At 41.7% G+C, this 17,728-nt stretch overlaps 1 protein-coding gene across 5 annotated transcripts in view; it reads left to right on the plus strand.

Annotated features, from left to right (window-relative positions):
- Positions 1-17,728, plus strand: part of CFAP95 (cilia and flagella associated protein 95) — a 155,825-nt gene that overhangs the window by 104,919 nt on the left and 33,178 nt on the right. For all 5 annotated transcript variants that reach the window (XM_074330542.1, XM_074330540.1, XM_074330539.1 and 2 more), the window contains 3 exons: positions 146-227; positions 16,714-16,939; positions 17,537-17,635. The gene's annotated coding sequence lies outside the window, so the exon portion shown is untranslated. The remainder of the gene's footprint in view (positions 1-145; positions 228-16,713; positions 16,940-17,536; positions 17,636-17,728) is intronic.

A 17,728-nucleotide genomic window follows, 5' to 3' on the forward strand; every position in this document is an offset into this window, starting at 1 on the left:
GGCTCTGGGTTGAGTGTTGTTGGGATTGGTGATATCCCCGTTAGCACTCTCCATACTAAAAAGAAATTTAAAAAAAAATTGACTTGTTGTTGCCAAGAATCTGCTAATTTGATTTCCTGTCTTTGGTTATGATTTTTATTATTAGGAAGAAAACAAGGAAGAATTTATGGCTGAACATTCCCTCACCAGATTTTCAGAGGAGATATTTGGTTGTCTATATGGATAAAGTAAGTGATCGCCCACATGTAAACTGATAACTATTGTGTATTGAAAGCCTATAACATGCTAGGCACCTTGTGCAATACTTCATAAACACTATTTTGAATCTTTACAAAAGCCCTGCCTGGTAGGTGTTACTATGTCCTTTTTATAAGTATGGAAACTGAGATTCTGATAATTAAGTTGGCCAAAGTCACCCAGCTAATAAATGACAGAGCTGGGATTCAAACCCAGGTGTGTCTCTCTCAACTCTGTGCTTTCACTCATATAGTTAACAAATGTTTATTGAGTGCTTGTCATGTACCAGGCATTGTTCAGAGCCGAGAACTTGGAAATGCCATCTCTGCCCAAATCAGCAGAATCTACCTCTCCTCCTTCTATCCTGAACCACTTCCAAACCACGGATTTGGCTTCTGCACAGGAAAGTAGGACCTGACACTAATCTTTTTTCGACTACATGCAAAGCCAATGTACAGCAAAGTTATTGTCAGGAAAAATTGTCGAAGTCTTGGAAATATGCGAACGAGATGACTGCATGTCCATTCAGTGGAGTGCTGGGCATTGTCTCGTGGATGCTTTGGGGATTAGCTGTTTCCATGGAAGTGATACCTTTGGTTGTCTATCTATTGATGGATATCATGCCACTTTATAGGTAGGAATAAAAGTTCCTTGGAGAAAACTGATAACAATGTAAATGATTCTGGCCCATAGCAAGAATGCAGACAATAGATTTCCGCCCTGCAGAAGGAACCATCCCAAACATTACATTTTATTACCTGATATGATACTACCCAAATTTGCTCCTATTAGCAAATTTATATCAGCATTACTGATTGCCAATGGCTGGCTGGTTTGGAGCAGTCAGAGGCCTGACCATAGTAGGTCTCTCAGGCTGTGGGGAAGAGTCTGGACTTGACTGACATTGTGCTGGGAAACCAAGGAGTGATAGGATGTGTGTTATCCTCTATAAGGAGCCCTCAGGCTGCATGGTGAGCTGAGTCAGATAGAGATGGGGCCTTGGGGAAGCGGTTCCATCTCGTTTCCACAGATACATCATATGTAAAGTGAGGAAAATGATAACTGCACTGCAAGATTGTTGTCAAGGTTACGTGAGGCTGGAGACAAGCCTGCCTCCCCTCTCGTGACGTAAATCATTAGTAAATCATCGCTCACTTGGATGGGTGTGATGTCAGCCAGGCTGGGCTGACTTAGCCATGAGATGAATCCAATGGCATCTTCTGAAGGATCCTTACCTCATCTCCAAGGGGAGAGAGGGGTCATGGAGGTACAGTTAAGTAGGTAGGGGATAGGGGATAGGGGTGGGTGAGAATAAGAATTTAAGCACATGCTTTATGAGCCCTGGCAAGTTTGCAAATCTAGATTGAATAAGGAAGAGTTGAACAGGGCTTTTATTTTGCTTTGTCTTAGTAGGCAAATGGGAACTATTACTTAGTATGCTTGTAAAAGCCAGAAAAAAAATAAAAGAAGCAAGAAAGTGTTCTATATTGCACATCAGTTTGGGTTGAAGAAATTATCTCATGCATAGATTTCTTGGTCTTCCTTTCTGAAGTGCCTGAGTAATGACTTTCATCCCTCTTGCTTGGGGAAGTTCTTTGGGCCTAATTATACAAAAGGGAAACCTGGCCTAGAAAAACTCTGAGGAGAGAGAAGAAAAGAGAACCTTTGGTTCCCCAGAGTGTCTGAGGGTTCTCCTTGCCCTTTACCTGGTGGGGTGTGAGGTGGAGGACCTGGTATAACAACAACTCCATGAGGTTGATATGTCTCCCCCATGTACCCATATTGAAACTGAGGCCCAGAGGGCTTAAATAATTATGCAGAGCTGGTAAGTAATGCAGCTAGGACTGAAAGCAAGTCCCACCTGACTCCAGATCCCACACTCCTAAAGCTCAGGGTAGGTATGTGTCAGCATTTTTGTATGGTTTGACCGACAGCAAGTAACTATTTTTGAATCCAAAGTATTTGAATGTTGAGTATTTTTTAATTAAACAAAGATGGCACTGTTATGTTCCCTGCTCTCACAAATTCTTTTCCAGTTTAGGTAGTAAAGAACACATAGATTTAAGGTATTTTAAATTTGGGATCTGTAATCTTCAGTTCTTCTAGAGAATAAACAGAGCAGGCACATTTTTAGAAAATCAGATTCCTTTAATTTCTTATTAAAAATTTAGCATGTTATTAAAATTGTGCAAGAGAGTAGGTTTGCTTTGTGTAGAATACATTCATTAGGGTGGTTAAAGCAAATACATTTCAGATTTATTTTTGTTGCTTAAGAAAACTGACCAACGTTAGATGGTAGAGAAGCTGCATGTGGCCAGGGAGTGTTTTCTGTCTGGGACAGTGCCCGACACCGACAGTTAATAAAGGCACCCTTGGCTGTCCGCCCTGTATTAGCTCAGGTCGGATTTATTTCTATCATCTGATGGCCATTTCTCTGCCATGTAAGCATTGCTGCAATCTCAGTAAAGTCTGGCTTCTTACCACTGAATTGACAGAGTGGGACATGAGACATTAAGACTGACTAAGGAGTGTGTGTGTGTGAGAGAGAGAGAGAGAGAGAGAGAGAGAGAGAGAGAGACTGTGTTTTGGAGGCAAGGAGAACATGCATATTTAATTTTTGGAGACAATGCGTTAATTCATCGTCATATAAATTCTAGTCTGTGGCAGGCCTTTGTGGTATTTAGCCCACGAGTAAGCATTTCTGCTTTCATTTGTTCCAATTCTAGCCATAATTTTGTAAATGACTAAAGCAATCGGCTCCTTGGTTTATTTCTTCTCCGAGATGTATGTAGAAGAAGGCAGAGTGAACAGCTATTTTTGAGACTAGCAAGGGGATCTCAGACCCTCCTCCTTACACTTTAAAGGAGGCATTTAAAAACACCCTTCTTTTTTGGTCAGTTCCTGCATATTTGCTGACAGAAGAGAGGCACTAAAGGTGGTGGGTGGTGGTGGGTGAGACAGTGAGCTCCCAAGGCCGTGTTTCCCCCAAAACCATGTCATCACATCTCAGCACTGGGTCTTATTCATCAGGATCTATTGATTGTATGTGAATGAAACCCACAAAAACTAGCTTAAGCAAAAGGATAATTTATTAAAACGGCAAGGAGGCAGTTTAGAATATTCCAGGGCAGGGATGTATTACAGCTCATCAGCCAGAAGCAGATGGGAACCAGGGCCTGAAACAGAGTTTAGCTCTGCTTTTCTCATTCACCTGATAGGAAAAAAACTACTCTTCCAATGCTTTTGGGTTTAAATATTACAGTTGTGACTCTCTAGAAATATTTTTGTTTCTCTGCCTCTCTCTCTGCTCTCTCTCTCTCTCTCTCTCTCTCTCTCTCTCTCTCTCTCCCCCCCCCCCCCTCTTTTCTCCAGTTCTAAAATCTTAGAGAAGAGACTCTGATTTACCAATCTGGGTCAATTGCCCACTCCCAGACCAATCACCTGGATAGATTTTGGTATAAAAGATAAATCCCAGGCAAAGCGTAGTTTGGTGAAAGAAGTGGGCTGAAAAGAGGCGCTCGTGATGCAGAGGAACAAACCCGGGCTGAGGGCTCAGGTCACCACAAAGCTGCAGCTTGGAGACTAGCTGACTGTATGAATTTCTATATTTTTCTGGGCATCCGTTTCCTGGGGAGGAAGGTCGATTAGATCATCTCTATGGCCACTTAGGGGTTTTACAAGTTGCTTTTCCTGTTGTAGTGGAAAATGGAATTGGTTTAATAAGAGGAAAGTCTTGGGAAGAGAACTATAAAGTTTATTAGCAGAATCCAATCCTTCTGATTTGGGCCCACTATTGACATCTGAAAAGGGATGTTTTGCAGGTTTGTTTTTATGGATGTTTGTAAGATTAGTGGATGTTTATGTACGTGGCTGGCGGGAGGAGGAATGGAATTCCACATACATCACTGATATTTGGCTAAGCGATTTGCCCAGATATGATATGTTTGTGCCTAAGACTGAAACTGAGACCATGGAAGCAAAGGTGGAGGTTGCATTGGTGAAATACAGCATTTTGAAGGAATGATTCCTTGTACTTCCTGTAGTTGTCATAGAGTCCAGGCAGAGGGTGGAAGACAAAGAGGCTCTTAAATAGATAGAACTCAGAGCTGCCTCGCTGACCATATGCTGTCCTCTCCAACTCTCCATCCTTCGTTCCTGCCTGACTCAGCTGTTCTCTTTACATCCCCTCTCATCCCTCAGTCATTCTTTGTTCTCTCAGTCTTTCAGTCCTCTTCTGACAGCATTTGACTCCCTATAAACTCTGAACCCCACGTCATGTGTTGTCCCGCCACCAACAGCCATCACGTTAGTTGCCTGTTGGGCCTCGCACTCTGTCTTCCACACCAGTGAGAGCTCCCCCATCCCTCTATCCCTGACACAGGTCACCCATCTTTTCTTTTGACCTTTGTCCACTGGGCATTTCTCTGTCATCTTCTCAAATCTCCTTTTCATCTCAGTAAAAATTCTACCAAGTCCTGGCCAAGACTAGTTCCTAATACCTGTCTCTGTAATAACACTGTGCATGCTGCAACTTAATTTTTTCTCTCTCCACTGACATTTTCCAATTTACAAACAAACAAACCATTTCTTTTTGCCCAGGTTTTTAATACACAGAAATATTGGTAGTTAACAAAACTAAACCAAGTAAACTTAATATTTTAACCCAGTCTCTTGGTTATTGTTAAAACTTAGTGGAACAGGACTTCAGATCAGGTTCTAGACTGGAAGGACACATTTTGAATAGAAACCCCAACTCATACAGGCTGAAACATTAAAAGGAACTGAGAATCGTAAAGAGGAGCCACAGAGAAGGCTCGGTTCTGTGGCTCAATGATGTCATCAAGAACCTAGCTTTTTTCATTTTGTCTATTTCTCCTTCCATGGTGTCAAATTCATCTAAAATTAGCTTTTCTTGTGGGCCCAAGATGGCTACGCGAGCTTCCTGACCTGCGGGCTTCCTGGGTCACCTCTACAGGCAAGAGAAACTTCATCCCAACATGGCCAACCAAAGTCCTGATGTTTAGTAGTCTGCTCACCTCTGACCAATCACTTTAGTTATGGAGTAAAATGTAATGTGGCCATAACCTCAGTCACATATTCTAGTGGAGCTTTCTTTCCTGAAACCACATGGCCCCCCTAAACTAAAGCAGAGTGTTTGCCCTTTGCTTGTGTGCCTGCAGGACCGGCAGATTGGTTTAGACCCCAATTACCAACCCATCCCTGAACCTATGTCCAGTTGGTGTTCTAACCTCTCTTTGCCCCAGCCCCCCACTCGAGGCAGAGCACTAGATGTTACAAAATACCATGTGGAAAAAGTCCAGAACTGTGTATGGAAACCTGTGGGCAGACATGAAAGGATGCAGAGAAGTGGTGAAGGGGTAAGGACCGCTTGACTCTGTAATAGTCATGTGGTGATGTCATAACTTTAACTCTCCAGACATCTGTTGGGAGGCTCCCATTGCTAAAAGTGGAACAGCTGATTAGAGGACAAAATGAATAGAACTTGCACTGAACTCCGACCAGAAAGGAAAAGCCAGTTGGTCAAACAGAAGGTATGGGAAACATGGCAGGGAGTGACTGAGTCACCTTGGAATTCACAATATCAGAGAAAGGGAACAAACGGGCATGTTCAGACATATCCACTGGATTCTTTTTGTTTAATCAGAGAAGGGTAAAATGAGTTTAGTGTCATTTTCTAAAAGGGACTTTCACTTAAGAAGAGCAGCTTTTAAAAAAGGAATGCCTGCTCTGTAATTTTGGGTTGTCTAAATGAGGACACTGAGGAGACATGAAAGAACTAGAATGCGCTCAAGGAAGAACCCAGCACTAGATTTAGAAAGAACAGAAACAGAAGCCTGGAGGTGGAGCACCTAGTCATGGATGAGTATAAGACCAGGGCTGTGGCACAAATCTGCACAAATGAAACATCTTCAAGACCAATTGTGAATAAACAGATACTTGAGAAAATGTTAAGACCCTCATGATTGCAGGGCATTGCTTACGTGGCAGTCCAGTGGCTGCCTCGCTGCCTAAGGCCTGCCCCCTTTGCCCACACCAAGTGATTGCCACAGCCATTTTATCCTCAAATGGCATCTCCGTAACTACCTTTTCATATGTGCACATGTCTTACTCTGCTCCATTTCGGCCTTAATGGATAGAGACAGGGACTGTTTTACACTCTTCTTTTTATCCCCCACAACATCTAGCACAGTCTCTTGCATGGAGTGCATGCTCCCAAACTGAATATTATTGACAAAGGAGGAGGTTAAGTTAATGATGATGCCAACTATCATAGCATTTGTCCTGGTGAAAAATGGTGGTGTCTGTGATGAAGGAGTGAAGCACCATGGGAAACTCACTTAGCTTCAGAAGTCAGCGCGTTCAGTTTTGGGATAGAGTCAGGTTGCAAAGTACGTGGGGGTTAGATTCCAAAGGCGCTAAGGCAGGCATCTAACGTAGGCAAAATTGCCATTTAAATCCCTTAAATCTCAGTATCTCTCTGTAGGTGATTTCAGTTGTGTTGGAACTAGTGAAGTGTTAGCTTGAACACTGATGAAGCTGTTGGTTCTGTTTGAGGCGGGCCATGCTGCACCAAAACTTATACTTTTCTGGGTGTGTGAGGTTGTAATGATGGTGCTGTTTGCATTTCTACGAAGTGTGTGTTGTGAGTTATGCATATTCACCCCATTATAATTATGTGGCATCCATGTATTGATGCCTAATGGATTTAGCTGAGTAGTTTCATCCTCCATGGCTCCATGGCCGATAACCTTTTAGTGCAACCTTTTGGGAAAATTGCCTACCGTTTGGCAAATCTAAATAAACAAATGGTGTTGAAGATGCCTTCTGCTGAGTTGGTGTTGGAAGTTGGTGTGAAGGTGGAGGGGAGGGTGAGTCCCTTAGACTCTTCAGTCTTCCCTCCTCTTGTCCACAGTGGTACTTCCACTTTCTACCCTATCCCCTATTTTGGAATTGCTTTTCATTCCTTTAGCAGATGTGGACTATTGCATCACCAGCAGATGGCTAGTCTATTTGGGATGAAAAGACTACTATCAGCCTAACACTGCATGTAACTATTCCTGGTTATAATTCAGAGAGGACATTTGGAGACATTAATTAGCTTTGGAGGGAAAACTGCAAACCCAAGTACAATGTTTCACTTGGTTAGACTCAAGAAACAATTTTAATGACGCTGATGAATGTGGGAGCCAGCAATTAAATAAATCAACCCATTAGGCAGAAAATGCAAGTCTCTTTATAGCAACAGTCAAGCCATGTAGTGATGGTTGATAGGCAATCGTTGACTGAGAAATTAGCCATGAGGTCAGCCTAAATATGAGCTCCATGAGTTCTTCACCTCAAATGCCCGAGAAGGGTTGCCTTGTTTTGTTGATACTGCTGTTAAGGAAAAAGAAAATCATGAATCTGGACATCCTTCCCCATAATATTAACCATCTGCTTAAATGTAACCTATTTATTTCCTGGCTGACATTCGACTTTTGTGGTTCTTTATTTTCATAGTGATTATGAAAAATCCCTAATGGTGACTGGTGCTCACTAACAGAATAGGGGACAATCATTTGGAGGCTTTCTTCCAAGTTCTTCAACTACAAGCCCCCTTCCTCCCAAATTCCTTAAATTCAAATATTAAAACTCCAAGAGGGTGGCAAGGCAAACCCATGTTGCTTATAAAAAGTTCTCAAAGGAAATATGTTTTGAAAATTCTTTTAAGAATTAACCTTCTATGGATAGAAGAAAGCACTGAGCAAAAGGATGCAAGACCAAGGTCAACTAACTTGGACTAAAGGGAAAAAAGGATGTCAGCCTGTTTTGCAGAATCCCCCCCACCCCCAGGTGCAGAAAGGACTACGTCCTCTGCTAATGGCGAGCAGCTGTTCAAACAGAGCTCCTCATCACCTCAACTGTCATAACCACAAGTAGTTGAAAACATAATGTTTAAAACAAGTGACAAGGTGCTACCTCTACATTTGAAGGATAATGCAGCAAAGGTTGGATTAAAAAAAGGAGGAGTCTCAATAGATACTCTTTAAACTTCAGCTATTTTCCTTAAACTTTGACTTTTGTCTGGCCTATTGCCTGTATGGGGTTAGCCCTGTTAGAAACAAGATCCAGCTTCCATGAGCTCAAATTTGTATTGCATAGTTAATTCTGGGGGACACTCCTGAAGAATTGGAGCGATACCCATAACTAGTCACCCCCTTGGAAGTTTTCTCATCAGCTTGAAATCTGACTGATCCTTAAATCGTTAAACAGAAGGGAAGAGTTCATTTTTGTTGAGTCTTGTTTTCCGTAAGAAAATTACAAATGACTGCAGTGAGTTGCCTTGTGAGGGTCCTTGTATGATTCCCCAAACAGAGATACATTCAGTTTGCCCTATTTATCAATCAGTATTTTTCACTTACCTGTCACCTTTTTATTAATTAGTTCAAAGTGCTCTATTGGAATCTTCTAGGGGCAGAGGATGTGTTGCCTCTGCCTTTGCATTTTTCCAGCCCCTACCTTTGCTTCAGTTGATGTCCGATTCACGTTGACCGGGGAGGATCTTATGAGCCGTTAGCCATTAAAAGCCCCATTGAGTAGAGAGCAAATGTAAGCAGAGGAAGTGGAGAGATTGGCTTCCTCTCTCACTGGGTGGATAATGACCTCTTGGAGATGGATTGAAAGCCAAGAGTCAGGAGAGAAGGATGCAGCGGAAGCTGGAATTCCACACACTTTCCCCGCAACCACCATGTGATGTATGGGGCTGCTCTTGAAGGTGGAAGGAAATCTGCTCTGTTCCAAGTTCTCTGGCTTTTGTCCTCAAATGTTGACCATAATTTCAAGCCAGTTGAGATGAATACCGTGTTAGTGGAATTTACATTCCATCACTTAAGAAATGTTTCCCTTTCACTTGGCCATGAGCGATGTGTTTCTCTTTTTACTTCCTCCTGCTGCCCAAATAAACCGCTCTGCAAGGAGTTAACGGTTTTATGGCCACGCAGCTGGCAATAGGAGATCACAGAGCTCAGTGCAGGAATCCAATTATTTCCTTTGTCTGAGTTGAAAACTAACACGTGGGAGAAGCGCCTCTGCTTCAGGGTTGTTTGATTTAAGGTTTTGTTCTAGAAAGGACAGGTTCTCTGATGCAGCGTGGCTCCCGGGTCACAGAAGCTCACCTTTCTGTCCTACTTGATGCTGGCCACCTGAATACACTTGGGATGCAGGAAATAGGACAAAAGAATCCTTAGTTTCTGACTACTTTAGGGCTTAGGATAAGTGTTAAACTAGCATTAAATATCCCAGGCTATGGATGGCTCAGTTGGTTGGAGCATGGGCTCTCAACCACAAGGTTGCCGGTTCGACTCCTGCGAGGAATGGTGGGCTGCACCCCCTGCAACTAACAACAGCAACTGGATCTGGAGCTGAGCTGTGCCCTCCACAACTAAGATTGAAAGGACAACAACTTGACTTGGAAAAAAGACCTGGAAGTACACATTGTTCCCCAATAAATTCCTGTTAAAAAAAAAATTATATATATATATATCCCAGGCTAATGATCATGGTGATTCCAGCAACTTACTATCAAGTAGGAGATGCTTAGGGAGTAATTTGAAAAGAGAAGCTGCCACCGAGACCTTCCAACTAACCCTTGGCCAGCAAATGTAGAAAGAAATGCATAAATACACAGAGAGATAAGATAGATAGCTAGAAAAGCCTGGAGTTTTTCATTGGCTTGGAGTCGGTAGGAGAACTTCCAAATCCAAACCCAAGACAGAATGTTTGTGTTTCATTTTTTTAAAAAGTGGCCATTACAAAATGCAAAAAGAATAGAAATAGCTGCATAGTTTCCCAGTTATCAGAAACCACTCTGTCACCTAACCCAGTATTCTCATCTATTCCCTATCCATTTTGTCCCAGAAATCTTGTGGAAAGATATAATGATGTACTTACTCACAAAAAAGCCCAAAGAAGTGAGTGAATTATCCAAGGACTCAAAATCATTCGAATCAGAATTGGGGTCAGAAACCAGGTGGAGTGGGATAGGCCGGAGTGTGGACCTCGACGTCAAAGAGACCTGGGTTTGAGGTCCTGTGCTGCAGCAGAAAAGCCCTGGTCTCTTATCTGAGCTTTCATTCTTTCATCTATAAACTGGGAAAATAATACTCATCTAGGTGATATGTTAAAAGGATTAGTGATAACCTACATAACGTATTTTCCCCACAATAATCCAGAAGAGTTGGTGGAAGGGCACCGTAGGTAATAAGACAGAAAGGAAGTTGGACTCAGATTATGGAGGAGCTAGAATTCATCAGCTGTGCTTGTCAAGATGTTTGGTCAGAAGGGACAGAGATGGGCTTTGACCAACAGTGTTATGGCACAGCTGAGCCTATGAGAGGCTCCACGGAAGCCCATGGGAAAGATAACCGAGTGGAGTAGCTCAGCTCTTCCTACGTGGCCACAGTTAGACTTTCAAATGCTGACCTGGTCCTTACTCCAGTGTAAAGATATGGCAAGCGGGATTTTTACTTCACATGGGATGCTCTGTCCTTTGAACCTCAGCAATGCCTCTATTAAGGACCAGGACCCACTCACTCAGATGTATTCTTTCCTGGTGTATACCATTTGCACTGCTTGTTGGCTGGTTTGGGGGTAAACTGAAGGGAAAGCATGCTGACACATCGTCCAAGGCTTCATTCTTGTCAATCCTCACACTTGGACCATCCTGTGTGGTCTGACTTAGCTAAAAAGCTTAAGCCAAAGAATAATGAATTAAAAGGACACAGGGTAGCTCAGGGATGAAAGGAAATGCTGAGCAACCAGATCTTAACAGATGGGGGTCAGTCTTACTTGGGGATCTATGGATCTATAGGAGGCAAAAATAACTGAGTCGTTTTTTTTGAGGTACTACTAATGGGATCAATTAGTTTCCATGATTTTCCCAAACTTGGGTCATTCCTCTGAAAACTCAAATTCCTAGAGGAAAGAATCTGATGGGTCCAGCTCAGGTCACCTATTTACAGTCCCACCCAGACCCTATCCCATGAAGGAGAGGCTTTTTTTTTTCAAGGAGAAGGAAGAAGGGAAGTTGAGTAAGTTCAACATCAGCTGTCTCTCCTCACGTTAGGCCTCTCATAGAAAGTGAAAGTCTCCTGAGACTGTAGTCCCACAAGCTCTCTGGGGGAATCTGCCTTTGCAGAGTGAGAAGTGATTAACCAAGGCCTGTCCGCATTTTGCATGTTACTCCTGAGCTCAGTACGTCTACGTCACTTAGTAACCAAGCTCCCGTAACATAATATGAACACCGCTGTTGAGCATCACACAATCCAAATGGTGCCGAGCTGAACAAGAAGTCAGTATTTTGGAAATATGCCTCCTGACATGGACATAAAGAGCTGATTGTATTCTAGGTCTCGTTGCTGAGAAAGGGGTCTCTCCTAAACAGCGGAGATACAGGAACTACTCAGGATTGCAGCAGGAAGTGTCACAGAAGGGCTGCTGTCTTGGCACTTGAGGGCTGAGTATGGCCATCTGAAATAGTTTTCAGGGGAACAGCAGACAAGACTCAGATGTTTTGTCCCTGCGGCATAATATGCTGGTTCATCCTGAGTCAAAGCATTCAGAAACAGTTCTCCACCTTCCTAAACGAAGTGGCCATTCTGAAGTATGGATCCCTCTCTATCTGTGTCCCCTCTCCCTACTCTCTCAGGGGCCAAGGATTCTCTCCCCACACAGCCAATCAGAATCTGTTTTTAGCAAAGAATGTGAGCTACTTGTTAATTTAAGAGTAACCAAAAGCTACTATTTGTATAACACTTCCTGTGCATCTAAATGTTATCTCTTTGAATCTTTACAATGACCCCCAAGAACTGGAATGCTCATTTCCCTCTCCATATCCTCTCTCTACTTTGCTCTCTCTTTCTTTCTGCCCCCAGGAGCTTGACTTTCTATGAACCATATCAATGGGCTTCCTTGACCGCTGGTTTCTACTTGGGTTTGGCCAGTGGGAAGCACCAGCAGGATAGAGGAGGGGAAGCTCAAGGCATGTCCCCCCCCCCCCCACTTCCTCCCCACTGGACCAGGGATGAACAGTATCTATGTTTCACCTGGAAGGCCGCAACTCCTGCTGTGTAGCCCTTTTCTATAGTTACAGCTGTAGCTCTCTCTTTTTTGTAGGAATTGTTTTCTCCCCCCTTGTCCCTTCAGATCTAGTAGTAATAAAGGACTCCTAGCTTCAACCCTTCCCAGAGTGCTTCAGCATGCCTTGCTAGTTTCTCTGAACCCTGAACTCAGCTTTATGCAGAGTCCCTCATTAAACCCTCCTCAGTTACCCTATTTGAGTATATTATCTATTGGTTACTAAGACTCTCCCTGTTATAGCTGGGTATTACTGTCCCTATGCTACAGATGAGAAAACTGTGGCCCAACAAACAGCATATTGAACCCACGCTGTTTATCTATAAAACACATGTTCTCCCTACTAACCTAGTCTATGTAATCGTCTTCATATTTAAGAGAGCTCTTGCCTTCAGCTAAAGAATTATACTCTGGCCTTTCAGGTAGTCACTTATGTGCGGGGATGTATTTTTGGAAGAGTGACCCTTTCTTCTTCCTACCAGGCATAGGTCCCATTCTGTCCCGCCCACTAAATGTGGTCTGGGTCCTCGTTTTCAAGTTTTGAAGAACCTTTCCTTCTTTAGTTTAAAAAGAATTGCTCTGATGTAAGAAGTCCTACTGTGAATACTTTTGTGAATAACTATCCCATGATTTTTAAAATTGTCCAACTAATTTTTAACTATAATTAATTTTTAAATACAGGTTTCTTGCACTGTTTACAGTTTCTTTATTATGTTTTTGTTTTATCTCAATAGTAGATTTAGTGCAAAGACTTGCATTTTTCTTTATTCTCTAAAAGGCTGAGAGATGTTTTGTTAGGCCATGTAAAGAACCATTGTTATTAAATTGGTATTGATCTTAAAAAAAAAATTGCTCTCTTTTCACTCAGGAATACCTCCTGAGATTTTGATATTTGCAGTTCTATAAAGCAGAACTCTTAAACTTACTTGGAAACAACCTTAATAAAATCTAACTTGAGGCCAAGTCCTGAAATACTAGATCAGAGAGGAACCTAATTAGCTTTTTTTTTTTGTACTCTAAATGCAATAAAGCATGTTTGAGCTGGAAATGGCCATAGAGGTTATCCAGGTTCTTAACCTCATTTTGAGTAACATAGACTCTCTTAAAATTTGAAAAGCTATGAAACCTCATCCCAGAAAAATACAAAATTCTTCTCTCTCTCTCTCTCTCTCTCTCTCTCTCTCTCTCTCACACACACACACACACACACACACACACACACACAAACACACACATACAAACGCACACAAAATATTACCTATAATTTTGCGGTTCATTGTCATCCTGAAGCCCACTCATGGGCCATTAGATTAAGCCTCCCTCTTCTAGGCTAATCTCTTAGGTTTACAGATGAAGAAGCTGACAGTCAGATAAAAAGACTGGCTCAAGGTCACACAGCTCATTAATTTGTATATCAGTCAGGTTGGGCTAAGTTATGCTGCAGTAACAAACATCACATTTCAATGGCTTAAAACAGCATATTTATTTCTTATTCATCCCGTGTTTCCACTGTGGATGTTTTGCTCCATGTCATTTTTATTTAGGAATGCAGGGTGACAGACAAGTAAGTGCCTTCTAGAACATCATCTGTCATCATGACAGAAGGAAAGAGAACAGTGTAAACTATGCACTGATTCTAAAGCTTCTGCCTAAAAGGGACACATCACTGCTGGTCATATTTCCATTGACCAAAGCAAGTCAGATGACCATGCCTAACCTCAGGTGGCCGAGAAACATGTGGTGGATAGGACACATGACTAAGAAAGCTGGGAAAGCCTGAAGTAGAACCAAGCCATTTTTATCTTTTGTCTAGTGCTCACTATTCTTCCAAGGCAACTGTATCAGAATCTAATTCATCTGGATATAGCCCACAGAAGATTTGTCATCAGCTTAGGAGAGCTGTATTTCTGATATAAAATCAAGACTAAATTGAAGGCTTCTGTTTGTCTTATTTGTAAGTGTTGGTTTTTCTGGACCAGTTCATTTAAGGTCCTATAGCAACAAATGAGGCCTGTTTCATACGGGGTAGGTTGATATTGATTTTATACAACATTCATTTTCAAACTAAAAATTTTTTTTTCCTACTGTCTGAATTGCTCTTATGTTTCCAACACTCATTCATTTTGGACGGCCTCCATAGCATGGGACCATGGTGTCACCAATGCAAACAGAGGAGTTTCTGGATTTTTTATTTTTATGTTAGTAATTGATGATAGTTGTGGCTCTATTTTTATCTTCAATTGTTCATTTATTCTGCAATTTACTGAATACCTTTGTTTCAATAAATACCTTTGTTATTGAATGCTTTGTTTTAAGGGTTAGTGAGGATTAAATTAGAAATTTCACAGAGTCTGGTGCAAACTAATTGCTCAAAACATGTTGGCTGGTTTGTGTGTTTGTGTGTATTTGTATATTTTGAAATCAATATAGGGTAATGATTGAAAGCACACACTTACTATAAGTGTAAGATTTAGGCAATTTTATTAATCTCTGTGTCTCAGTTTTCTTTATCTATTAAACAGGAATAATAATACTACCAAACTTTTGGGCTGCTGTGAGGATTAATTATAAGAATATATGTAAAGCAACTACTCAGGACCTGGCTCAGAGAGAGTCCTTGATGACATTAACTATTATTAGTGTTATCAGCACAATTACTGGAAAATATGATTGCTCTTTGCCAAGTAGGCAGTGCAATGAGGAAGAAAGAGCACAGGTTTCTGTGTTAGTTAGACTTGTATTCCAATCTCAGCTCAGTTGTGGTGTGAACTGAAATAAGTTACTACTCTGAGTTTCAGCCTCTTCTTCGGTGATACATGGTAGCTCTCCTCACCTTGCAGGGTGTTGGGAAGACCCTGCAGGGATACATTGCAGTGTCTCACACAATGCATGGCATTTTGGGGACAGTGGATAAATATTAAGTCTTTGAGATGTTGTGGGACATACAAAGATGAACCAAGGAACCAAGTCTCTCTCACCTTCCAGGGTTTATAATCTCATTATGGGGATAAGACATGTCCACACATAACTATAGATACCCTAAAATGGTGAGTGCCATAAAGGAGCTATAGCTAATGGGCCACAGAAGTTCACATTAGGTGAATTACTATAAAAGGATCATTTAACGGGGCTGTTGGCTTCGGATGAACACAAGTGCTCTTTCCTAAAATGATATTTTAATTTACAAATGCCATTTGTTTTCCTCTCTCTCTCTCTCTCTCTCTCTCTCTCTCTCTCTCTCTCTCTCTCTCTCTCCTCATCACCCACTCCTTCCCCCTAACCCTCAGAATACCCTATTATGCACCACTGATAATTTTGTATGGAGGGGAGAAATTAATTACCATCACTGCCAGCACAGTTTGCTGATGTGCTGTGTTTTTTGGCTGTGATATTTACAGCAGCTCAGTTAAGATTTAATTTTCTGTTATTCCCTGAACTTTGCAGCCCTCATTTTTCATTTGCTGTCTGAGCTTCATTGTTCTAGCACCCTGGAACCACTGCTGGAAAGACTTACTTAACATTCAGAATCGATGAGCAAACAGGAAAAACATTTTACCAGAGACAGGCTACAAGTGATGTAGATTTAGCTTTGATTCTTAGCGATAGTTTCATATCCTTCTTTCAGCTTCCTGTGGCCAACTGCATTTCTCCATCTACTTTTCAAATAAGGTACCTTAGAGGCAACTGAACTTGGGCGTTCTTGCCTGGAAATGCTACAGTCCAGAATCAAGCTGAGTGTTTTTATTATTTCCCTTTAATCTTGGCCTCTGGACTTGTTTGATATTGTAGGAAACCTTTTATTTTTCATTTTGTCCCCTCTCATGAGTCACTTGCTATAATTTCCCTATGACACAAAAACTTGTCTAAAGAGATCTCAGGGCAAGCAGCCTTTTTTTGGCCTGGTTATCTGTAGATTCATTTGATCAGTGGGACGGGATTTTGATTACAGTATTTTTCCACTCAAGAGCTCACTGCTCCCTACACAGCCCTTTCCCCTGACCTCTGAGAGCATTCATCAGGGATGGGGTGGTGGAATACTTTCTCATCGCATGGCCGTTCACTCTGCAGCCCCACTACTAAGATGTCAGCAGGCTTACCATCATTCTGGACCTGTGGCATTTTGGTAACTCCGTGCGTGTCTCCAACATATATTCCCATATCATTTTATGCAATCTGACTATGCCTTCTTAGCCAGACTTCATTGGTGGGTGGGACCTTAGCTAAAATGATTTCCCCTGGAATTTTGGATTTGGGACTGAGAGATAGGTAGGCAAGTCTCTTTATAGGGGCTGGAGCTACAGGTGTCCAAGTCAGGGGTACTGAATGCCATTTTTCTTCCAGGTGGAATCAGCACGCAGTGAAAAAAAAAATGGAGCAGGCTCACAGAAAGGAGAGAGAGTGGAGCCATAGAGATGGAAGGTCCTGAGGGCCACTGGGAGCTCTGGTCCCCCTTGTTCTTATAGCATAGGAGTGTGTGTCTTCATTTTCATTGGGCGCCACAGATACCCTCAAACTTTTCCAATGAATCTCACCGACTTAGACTGGTGAATGTTGGTTTCTGTCACAGGTAATCAAAGAGTCCTAATTGGCTCAATGCTTTTCCTTCCCAAATTGCTGCCTTTTATGCTTCTGGTAATAGCTAACAAGAGAACGTTTAGGTCATTATTCAGTACCTTGGTAACCATAGAGGAAAATGTTAACACGTAAATGTGCTTTAAAAAGAATCATCAGCTGTGCCCAAAGAACTGAAAGCAAGGTCTTGAAGACATATTTGTACACCCATGTTTGTAGCAGCATTATTCACAATAGCCAAAAAGTGGAAGCAACCCAAGTGTTCATAGACGAATGAATGGATAAACAGAACGTAGAATATACCTACAATGGAATATTATTCAGCTTTAAAACGGAAAGAAAGTCTGTCACTTGCTAAAACATGGATGAAGCTAGAGAACATTACGCTAACTGAAATAAGCCCATCGCAAAACAAAACAAAACAGTCAAATAGTGTATGATTTCATTTATATGAGGTACGTAGAGTAGTCAAATTCATTGATATGGAAAGTAAAATGGTGGTTGCAAGGGGCTGGGGAGAATGGGAAGTGACAGTTTAATGTGTATAGAGTTTTAGATTTTTTCATTTGTTTGTTTTGTTTTGTTTTTTTAGTTTCAGTTTTCAAAGATGAAAAGAAACCTGGAGATTGGTTGCCCAACAATATGAATGTACTTAACTTACTAAACTCTACACTGAAAAATGGTTGAGAAGGTAAATTTATGCTATGTGTATTTTATCACAATTAAAAGAATAATAAAATTCCCTGACTATATCATTTATTTGGGGGACGTAGAGAAAGATAGT

Source organism: Rhinolophus sinicus, linkage group LG04 (assembly GCF_036562045.2).
Source record: "Rhinolophus sinicus isolate RSC01 linkage group LG04, ASM3656204v1, whole genome shotgun sequence".
NCBI classification, from domain to species: Eukaryota; Metazoa; Chordata; class Mammalia; order Chiroptera; family Rhinolophidae; genus Rhinolophus; species Rhinolophus sinicus.